Source organism: Adiantum capillus-veneris, chromosome 8 (assembly GCF_014529385.1).
Source record: "Adiantum capillus-veneris isolate H3 chromosome 8, ASM1452938v2, whole genome shotgun sequence".
Taxonomy (NCBI): Eukaryota; Viridiplantae; Streptophyta; class Polypodiopsida; order Polypodiales; family Pteridaceae; genus Adiantum; species Adiantum capillus-veneris.
Genome location: NC_140938.1, coordinates 88,353,580 through 88,364,744, shown reverse-complemented (window position 1 = coordinate 88,364,744; position 11,165 = coordinate 88,353,580). Strand labels below are relative to the sequence as shown.

Here is an 11,165-nt window from a genome sequence, read left to right as displayed (position 1 = left end):
TTCCTAATGAATGAGGTATGTTATAATGGATTCTCTATTTTCTCTATTTTTTAAATTTATGTGTGTGTGTGTGTGTGTATGTGTGTGTGTGTGTAGTAGAAAACAAAAGGGGAAGAGAGAGGATGTGCTTTTGTGTTTACCTCTTCTTTGTAGCGCGGTTAAGGTCGAATAGGTTGAGCGTCCAAAGAAGATGGCGGAATACCCCCTTGCCAAAACTTGCACGAAACCCTCTTCGACGAAACTTGAGAAGCTCAGAGAAGGAGAGAGGGGGAAGGGAGAGGTGCGGGGGGGGGGGCGAGGGGGAGGGGAGGCTTGTTGTAGGAGAGAGAGATGGGGAGTGGGGGAGGGGGAAGCTTGTGAGCGATGGCGGAGAGCAAGAAATGCAGGGAACGCAGGGAATGCTGCAAAAACCCAGCATACTGTGCCTTCTTTCCTTTTTTTAGGCGCCAGTTATTATCGCGGATATTACCGTGACTATTACCGCGGCCAATCATTTCAAATGAATACATGCAAATCCGAGGTTGCAGGGGGGGGGGGGGTACAAACCACCCCCCCTACCCTTAGCTATACATTATTTCATTTTTTAGCATTTTGAGTTTTTTAATGAAGATTTTTAAGTTTTTATGGATACTTTATTTTGTAGTAGTTTTAAATGTTTAATAATTGAATTTTTAAAATCTCTTTTAGTTAAAAATAATTTGAACACTCATTGTCATTTATTCCCTTTGAATTAAACTATATGTAATTTTTCTAATGGAATTAAGTGTTTTTTAATTAATTATTTTTTACGACACATGACTAAATAAACAACCTTTCGCGTGTGCAAGACATCGACTGGGATGATCATGGTCCTCCTAGAGGCCCAGAGCGAGATCGTTGGCTCGTGTCCTTACGCCAAGTGCAAAAGGGCAATTTTTCGCTTGAGGCGCATTGCTTTGGAGCACGTGGAGAACGAAGGGCTTTGACATCCTCGAAAAAGCTCTCAGAGAGATGATAGCACGACTCACCCGCCGCTTGAGGAGGTGCCCATTGGTTTGTGTTTGGTGGTGGTGCACTGGCGTGCAAGGGCGAAGGGCAGAGGCAAGAGCGACTGGGCGATTTGGGTGCACCGCATGGTGATCCTGCCGTTGGCTCTACATCGGCAGCTCCTACGGCGTCTTCTTCACACTTTGAGGTAGAGGATGAGTATATGTCCGACATGTGTCATGAGTTACTAGCCCATGAGCGTGATGTGTGCGAAGAAGATTGTCAGCCTTACACTAATCGGGCTGCCAAAACGGAGGATAGATTGATGACAAGTGTCCGAACACCTCTTTACAACGGTGCACAATACTCAGTACTTGGTGCTCCGAGCATCGTTGGAAGTACTCAACTTGCAAGAAAAATTCGGTTGGAGTAATGCAAGTGTCGATACACTACTTTTGTAAGTATGGAATGTGGATTTTATATACTCTCTCCCTCTCTCTTTATGGTGTTGTCTTCTATGAATTATACTAATACGCATGTTTGTTGTAGTTTGATGGGCAAAATGTTGCCAGCTGATCACCACATGCCTCCAGATCGTCGACAAGCTAGATCATATTTCACTACACTTGGCATAGAGTATGAGCGCATCCATGCGTGATCAACAATTGCATGCTATACCGCAATGAGCATGCACATGCTACCTCATCTCCCGTGTGCGGGGAGGAACGATACAAGACAGGTGTGAGCGGGGTACACCTACCCCGCAAGGTATTAAGACATTTTTTATTCAATTCCTTGCATCCAACACATGTTTAAAAGCAGGTCTATAGTGGAGCTTCTCGCGTGGCACACAAACCATCGCTCAAATGATGGAATGATGCGTGTCCCTGCCGATTCACCTGCATGGAGGCACATCAAAACTCAATGGCTAGATTTTGGGTTGGAGCCTCGACACTTGAGGCTTGGGTTAGCAAGTGATGGTGTCAACCCCTTTGGCACTAAGTCTACTTCATGGAGCACTTGGCCTGTGGTGATTGTCAACTACAATATTCCACCATGGGAGACAACCAAGAAGGGAAATGTACTTCTTTCCTTGCTTGTGCCAGGGAAGTACAAAGTGTCAAATATTGACATTTACCTCGAGCCCCTCATCGAGGAGTTATGGAGAGGCATTCGTGTTGTCAATGTCTCACTTGCAAAGGGGGGAAGAGAGGCTCAAGTGAGGGGAATCCTTATGTGGACTATGCACAACTATCTTGGGCTTGGAGAGATTTCTGGTAACCCCTTATCCTCTCTCTCTCTCTCTCTCTTTCTCTCTCTCCATTTAGCTCCCTTTAGCTCACTTTAGTTCACTCATCTCTCTAACCATATGATATGTATGCAAGGTTCTCCACATCGGGCCACAATGCATGTCCTACTTGCGGGCCATCGTTGGTGACGGAGAGGCCAGGTTCCTTTCGCAAGGTAATCTATCCAAACAACCATCATTTCTTACCCCAAGGGCATATCAAGCACAAGGCTCCAACAAATGGGAAAGCTTCTCTAAAGCTCACAATGGCAGATTGGGAAACCATTTGGGAGGAACACCACAACAACAATCCGGCTCCGTGTCCTCCACCAAAAGGTATGTCGAGGTATTCCATATTTTGAAGGATTCCATATTGGAAGGATTTAAAAATACAACACGGCCTCTTGGATCCCATGCACATATTCAAGAATGTAGCCCAAACACTATGGGACCACATTATTGGCAAGAAGGACTCTTTGGGTGCGAGGGAGGATTTGAGGCTTTTAAAACGTCCCCCCGTCTCTGCCACTCCACTGTGTGTCCCAAATGGAAAGATTGTGCTTCCTAAAGCACCATGGATGCTAGCAAAAGAAGAATTAGACAAGGTGAAGGGTAACATTGCCTCTATTCGCACACCAACAGGATACATGAGGTCGCTAAAGGGAGCTTTCACACAAAATCAAAGAAGGGTGGAAGCATTCAATTGTATGGGTTGAAGTCCCACGATTGGCACAAGATGCTTTAGGTATTCTTCATACTCCCTATTCTATCTGTAGTTTGTGTGTATGACTATCACTCACTTTTCCTTTTCCTGATTTACATTGTAGTTCATTCTGTCGGTGAGTATGTGTATATGTTGGGACAAGAAAGTCAGGGATGCTATTTTTGAATTAGGAGAGCTAGTAAGGTACACCACAAGACTCCACTCAACTACACCTTTTTTATGTACAAAATAATTTCAACTAGCACTTAGTGTATCGTTGTGTGTTTTCTTGCACATTTGTGAGCTCCAAGGAAATCGAAATAGATGATATCCTTGTTGCTCAAACACTTGCAACAAAAACTGTGTGTGCCATTGAAGATGCATTTCCTCGATCGATCTTCTTATTCAAATTCATCTCTTGGTTCATGTGGTGGAGGAGATAGCTATATGTGGAGTAGTGCACGCATGATGGATGTTCTTCTTAGAGAGTTTTTTAAAGACTCTCAAAGATTTTGTGCGGCTACGGTCTCAACCAGAAGCATGTATGGCCGAAGGGTGGATTGTTCAAGAGGCATTTGTTTACATATCAGAGTATTTGGCACAAGTTGATCCTTCAATGCCTCGCATGTGGTCAGACGAGGAAGATTCAAGGATGACTTCACACTTGACAAGTGGAAATGGGAAACTACTTAACATGGATATGAATCTATCCCGAGTGATCGATAACTTTTGCATTCTCAATGCAAAGATTATGAACAAGTGGGTGGACTTGTGGACAGTGGCAAAGTCCAAGCGTTTGCAAGAGAGGGAAGCATGGAAACAAGCACATGGAGGAAGGAGGGCACCCACAGTGCCTAGACCTTAGTGCAGAGTGGATTCATGAGAGAATGACCGAGGCAAAAGCGCATGGAGAAGACATCACCAACAAAGAATGGGAGTATGCATGAAGCTGCGTACCAAAGGTAGAGTACTCATATACCTAAACCATATTGTACTGCTATTTGTTGAAATTATCTTTAATATGTATTTGATAAATTAATATCTTTTTCTATTTTGTAGTGCCTTTCCTTTAACTCTATGTGGTCAAAGGGTCATCACTTTTGTACGCGCCACATTGACGAGCGTAGAACCACCATGGATTGTGCCATCATGGGCAACTTTGACGCAGACTGTGATAAAGCCAGGTACTGTGGAACTATTGAAAGGATACTAAAGGTTAATTTTAGAACCTTTCATAGCTTCATCTTTGAGTGCAAGTGGTTTGCAAATGTGTCTAGACGACATGAGAATGGCCTCTACATGGTGGACTCTAGTGTGCATCACACAGGGAGGTATGACAATTTATTTTTACCACGCAATTATGAGCAGGTGAGTGACATGTACCTTTTTTATTCTTATTTACTTGTTTAAGCGTTAGTTATGCCAATGTTACTCACTTTGAGCTTCTATTTTATAGGTCATCTATATCCCAGCAATCCACCAACCAAAACATTGGTTTGTAATTCTCGTAACACCTCGGGGGAGAACCATTTTCCACTAATGAAGTGGAGACTAGCTTCGACCCTCTTCCACCTTCGACTTTGGATGAGGTGGAAACAGAGGAGAGGGAGGTCGATGAATCAAGTCCGACGACAGCAAGTCTTAGCGAGGATGATTGTCATGATGATGAAGATGATGAGATGGAGGATGACGAACTCGAAGATGATGAAGCTGGCAATGCATCCACAAACGACAATTCCGTTTCTCTCTTTATTGATTTAGGAGCCATGGTCTTAGAATTGGATGATGCTTCATGTAGAGATCTTTTGGAAGATGATTCATAAACATTTTGCAGTTATGAAGTTTTTTGATCGTGTAATCTATTCACCTCTCTCTCCCTCCTCTTTCTCTCTTTAGATTTGAGAATATTCTCAATTATGTTAATCAATTGACAATGATTATTTTAGTTGTAAACAAGGGCAATCTTAGGCTGGGTTCAAACGAAGCTGGAGGAAGAAAGACTTTTTGCAGGTCTACTACCGCCTTGTCTAAACGGTGTTGGAGGAAGAAGAGCGAAAAACAGAGAGAGATGGAGAGAGGCCAACAGCTCTTCCGAGGGGGGGGGGTGTCGGAAGAAAAATGACGGGCCCGGAGGAAGGTGATATCTATTGCAGCAAGTAGGCTTTTGCCATGCAACTTAAACGTCCCTGTGGAAAGCATTTCCGCCGTAGCGTCTGGACCGGGCTTTATATCCCCCGCCTCCTTCTCCCCCCACTTTCTCTTTCTCTCTCTCTCTTTCTTTCTCTTCATTTTTATATTTGAAAATTATATACAATACTCTATAATTTTTATTGAGAGGAGGGAAACACCAAAATTTGAAAGGGGGGGGGGGGGGGGGAGTTAATCCAGAATTTGAAAGTTTAGGTGCCAAATTTGGGCAGCGGACATAACGACAGTAATGGACACGGTAATAACAACGATAATAATAGCGGTAATAACAACGGATATAGTCATAGTGATACTTTAAACACAAAACCCCCCCCCCCCCCCCCCCCCCCCCCCGCCCCGCCCTCCTCTCTCTTGTTTCTCTCATTGAATTTACACGTTCTCTCTACAAAACGCGATAAAACAACGCGGTAAACACTTGGAGATTTTCATAGTGTCCAGTTACATACATTCAAATGGTTGTTGTTTCAAGTCAACAAGTACGTTTTTAAACCTACTGGGATCAATTGGAAATTGGTTTTCTCAGTGTACATCATATAAGTAAGTTATACTCTCACACACACACACACACACCCACACACACACACATACACGCACACACATGGCATTTTCCATAGATATCCGCCTCTCCAATCATAAATTTAGCTAGAAGTGGGATGAAGTCTGCGCCGAGAGGTGCATCCTCTTCGTCTTCACTCTCCAGCACAACAACTTTTTCTTTGCCTTTTACAATTGAAGGGTTGCCGATGAATCCCTCGCGAGCATCTGCGCAAAGAGATGCATCCTCTTCGTCTTCACTGTCCAGCACAACAACCTTTTCTTTGCCTTTTAAACTTGAAGGATTGCCGATTAGTCCTTCGTGACCATCTGTTGGATAGGCAACTGCGTTTTTCTCTGCAACCCTTGGAGGATTGACCTGTTGAGGAGATGTTGGCCAATTCTCATCATCACTGACAAGAAGTTGCAAAACGTTAACAATGTTAGCAATCACATTTACCATTGCAGCACAACTAATGTTAACGAGAAGAACTCAATCTACCTGTGGGTTTCTTGCCACCTTCTGAGAAACCAATCGATGCAAAGCTGCGCGTTCGTGTAAGCCTCATCAAGAACAAAAATATCAATCACATCTTGATATGTTGTAGAAGAAGGGAAAATCATGGTATGCCATAATGCTTTGATCTTTTTCAACGGCATTCCACGACCCTGAAAAGGTGTTATCCACGAGGAAGATGGATAGTACTTGCCAAACTTTAGCATATGATGCAATGTTGATAAGAAATTATTACCAATTGGGTGCTTCAAATGGAATTTCCAATACATAAGTGCACGATCAAAAATATTTATATGCGTCAGACAAACCCTATTCTTTAGCTCATCTGCCCCATACTATGTGTACAGTACAGTTCCCTTGTTGATGTCGTCAACTGTTACATTATGCGAGAAGTTCTGATAATGTGATTGATCCATGTCTTTCATGCAATACCCCAGTATACCATGAAAGGTATGCATATTCTTTTGCTTGAAGGCACGACAGAGAATGTTCGCTCCAATGGGAATATCAATATCCCATCCTAGATATTGCTTTATTTTCTTGTTGACTGCAATAATGGAAGTCGCCATGATCCGAACAACCATCTAAAACTCGAGGTGGAAGACGGTGCCGCCACGCTCGATCGAGCACATGCCGGCGACCACCTCCTCCTCCACAAAGGCTTTCAACCTTGGAAAAAGAGCAACATCCACATCACTACCGCCTGTAGACACTGTTATGCTCAACTCGAGCATCGTTTTGGGTTTGTTGCCTTCCGTACGAGCCATTCTCTCTTGTTCCGAGAGCCTAGGCCTCCCTCGAGGTCTCTTTGAACTAGAGGGCTGTACATCTGCCGACCTGGCGAAATGCTTCATCCTTGCCATTTCACAACAACCCTAAAGATACAACCCATCGAACTACGACATGTAAACGTACGTACACGCGGCGACAAGGGAAGCAAAAAAAGACCACTGCTTTCATTTTCTTTGACGATTCTATTTACCATTACAATAGACATACAATACTATGCAGTATGTACATACCTGGGTGTCGTGGTGCACTGTTGCAGCAAATAGCTCACGGCTGCAAACAACAGGCTGCTCCACGAAAATAACGATCGCTTCTGATTTTTCGTCTACCTCTCCAACTCGTGCAATCCCATGGGATCAACTCCCTGCGCATAAACACAAATGTAACAGCTACTGCCTGCCGTGCACATCCCTCTCTAGTGTATAACATACAACAGGGCTACAAAACCCCATACTGATACCTCGCGGCTACAACAAACGGATGGCGCCTACAGTATCCGGCTGTGGTCCTCAAGCGCTGCAACAAACAAATACCTATTGTCGTCATCAAGCACTGCAGCAAACCAAAGCGCTGCAACAAACAAATACCTGTTGTCGTCCTCAACCACTACAACAAACCAGAATCAACAACATGTTGTCGTCGTCCACGGCTGCAGCAAACACATCACGGCTCACAATAGCCTACCGTCCTCAAGCGCTACAGCAAACCGATCTTCACCGTTGCAGCAATCAACAACAACCTCTACTACCTGTAGGTGCCATGGTAGGTGCCTCGCAGTGACGCGCTTTCACTAATTAAAGCACGCAATGGCCCATACGGTACTGCCACGACAACCTCATGCAACAGGAACTTCCAAAACTGGCAATTTCCAACAGAAGCCGCTACACGTCCGTTCTCTCCTTAGCCTTAAAACACAGGCTCAAAAACAAAGATTCCCTTTTATGGGAATGTTTTCTTCTTTTTTATAGCTTGGTACCCCATACTTGGTTCATAAGCGTACATGTATCAAAATAAAAATTTTGGGAAAATTTTCCAAATTCCCCTGAAATATGTGGAAATTCCCAAAAATCCCTTCAAACATTCCCAATAGACCCTTGCATCATCTCTCAATGAATTCTCTCATTTTTTGTAGATTCTAATCATTTCGACAATAGACATCTATCTTACGTGGCTTACACAAAAGTACTCATGAATGAGTTCACAATGAGAAGCATCATGTCTCAAAATAATGAACATGTTCATCTTGAGAGCCCGCAATACCATCTACAATCCTAGTCTATCATCTTCTGTCGCGGAAGAACCAATCTTCCCAATCATCGTTGCAAAAAAATAATTTGGAGGCGTGCATGAGGTTAATGAGGGGCATAGGAATTTCAGAAAGGACATTTTAGGAAATTTTGGCCAAATATTGAACATATGTGGGGGTATATTGGGAAATTCCACAAATTTCAAAGGTATTTTGGTGACTTCCCCAAAAAATCCATAAAATATGGCTTCAATAGCGAACATGTCACATCTCACGTTATGTACCAGACGGTTCTGGCTTTTTGGGTTGCTCCAGTCTCCGCAATTTCAGTTTTCAGTATTTTTTAATTGGTCAAGCTTTGGGTTTTGTGGGCCATCTGGCACCGTGATGATGGGGACATCACTCTTGATGCCTACAAGATTTACTTTGACTGTTTTTAGCCTTTGAAGCCTCATGGTGCTCTGCTTTTTGTATCTCTTTTTTTTCATGGGTTTTCCTCGCTTTGAGGTTTCCCAATTGTAAGTTCTATAAACAAGATTTACAAACAAAAAAAAGTGGGTACAAGCATGTGCGCACATGCAACAAAAGCATAAACAAAAACATATGTATATATACAAGAGACCTCATGTTTATGCCTGTATACATATATTTCTAGAACCTTCCACATGCACACAAGGATAGTTTCACATTTGTCCCGCATATCAGAAATCATAACGTAGTCGGTCAAGCCAACTGGCACAAAGTTATGGCATCCAGTATATACACAGTTCTTTAATGTCCAGAAAGAGCTATTTCTGTGCCAAGCAAGAAGCTTGATGGATCTGCCAATACAAAAATGATTTGTCATTACAAAGTACTTTTCATCCTCAATCTACTGCTGAGATTTGAACCGTCGCCCCTCCCGACTGCAGGTGAGACGCTGTTGGTAGCCATCCCGACGCAGTCAGGTTTCCTGTTTTCCGTGTCTACGCCAATACTAGAAAAAACAAACTGTTTCTGCTCTCCACCCTTCTCCCCTCGAACGGCCTCCTGCTTGTCCCCGTCCCTGTGCGTGCGCCTATGCCCCCTCCCCCCCCCCCCTGCGCATGCCCACTCCCTTTTGCCTTTCCCCCTCCCTTCGAGAATTTTCACAGATTCTGCTTAAAACTAGAATTTCCGAAATTGTAGGAACATACTGCTGCAGCATGTTACATGACTAAAGATTCCAACCTAAAATTTGTGTTCTCCTGGACAAGGATAAACCCCTATGTGCCACGAGTCGCTTAGCGAGAGAGGGACAGCCTTTCTTGCGGCCCCCTCTGCAGGTACAGAAGTCTCCCCTTGCAGCTATCCCTCGTGGTCTGACGAGCATTGAGATCCGGCGCCGATGGGACTTCTTCGACTACGACTTCACTCGTTTTCTCGACGACCCCTCAGCAGACCATGAGGCAGCCTGCTTCAGGGTCCATGTTCTGTTCCTTGCAGCTAGGGGGACAGAGGCCTTGGACTCAGCAGTTGGCTTCTCCTTCCCCCTTTGCGGCAGGGACCAGACAGAGTGGACTCTCGACTCAGTGTTGGGATGGTTACACACACAGGTCCTAGAGTTCTCTCACCACATGGGAGAACTAGGAGTTACAGACATGCTTCAGACTTTGTGGCCATTGGCCAACTTTGCGGTGACACCTCTAGACTCAGCAGGATGTAGACACATTGTGGTTTACTTCTTTGCCGATACACACTGCTTGCCATGCTATGTATACATTCATGAGGACTCCTAGACAAGGAGGTTGCTTTACGTACAGCTCGCTCTGCTTGGGCTTGGGCTTGGGCCAGGCACTCGTTGTAGTCATGTCTATGTAGAGGACGCTCGGATGCGGATTACTCCCCATCCAAGCCAGCCTCGAAGATAGCCTGTCTAGCTGTTGCGGCAGCATCTGTTCTCTCTCGCTCCCCATGAGCATCGTCTCATGGAACGTGCAGGGACTAGGTGGGCCCCAGTTTCAACGTCAACGGGGCCGACTGAGTCAGGAGCTTCAGCGATGCCTTGTGGGAGGAGAGATTGATCTCCTTATGCTTCAGGAGCACCATCTGTGTGAGAGCCGCATTAGACGTTGTGGTCAGCTCTTGCGTGGACGATATGATACTTTTTGGTCAGCAGCTTTTGGACCTGGAGGTATCCAGGGTGGGGTATGTATGACTATTGCGGACTCTTTGCAGCAGGCCATTGTGGGCAGAGGAATTATTGTGCCAGGCAAGGCTCAGTGGATTACTATGCAGGTTCAGGGTTGCCTAGTGGGCTTCTTGAACATCTATGCACCCAATGTGGCGAGTGCTTGTGCAAAGTTTTGGTCACAGATAGTTGAGTCTCTGCCGCAAGCAGAACACTGGTGCATCGGAGGAGACTTCAACATGTTGGAGGACCCTTCTGACAGGATTGGTGGTAGCCATGCTCTATTGTGCATGGAGTTGAGCTGGCAGCTTGGGAGAGGTTTTGTATGACTCTGAGGGTTTCGAATGTTTGGCAGCACTCTGGTTTTGTGAGGCCCCCAGACAGCCTTGCCTTCTCTCGGTCGGACCGCAGAGTGGGAGGAGTGAATCTATCGCCGATAGATCGTTTTTACACTAGTGACCATTTCAGTGACTTGGGCGGGACAGTGGGCATTCTGGCAGGGACCTCCTTCTCGGACCATGCACCAGTGATCCTCACAGTGGCAGACAGGCGGAGAAGTGGGAGCACGATGCTTCGCATCCCAGAGAGGGTCTTGTTGAACTCAGCACTAGAGAGCGGGTAGAGGCTCTATGGACAGAGAGCTTGGACAGGCAGGATTCTCCTGCTGACAGAGTGGCCTCAGGCCTAGCTCAGATTAGCCGTTTTGCTCTCCAAGAGTCTCTGGCTTGCCGGGCTGCAGCGAGAGAGGAGCAACGTCTCAGACGG

General features: G+C 45.1%; 1 pseudogene; it reads right to left on the bottom strand.

Annotated features, from left to right (window-relative positions):
- Positions 1–6,207: 6,207 nt before the first annotated feature.
- On the bottom strand, positions 6,208–8,726 carry LOC147452520 (uncharacterized; annotated as a pseudogene).
- Between the last annotated feature and the right edge of the window lie 2,439 nt (positions 8,727–11,165).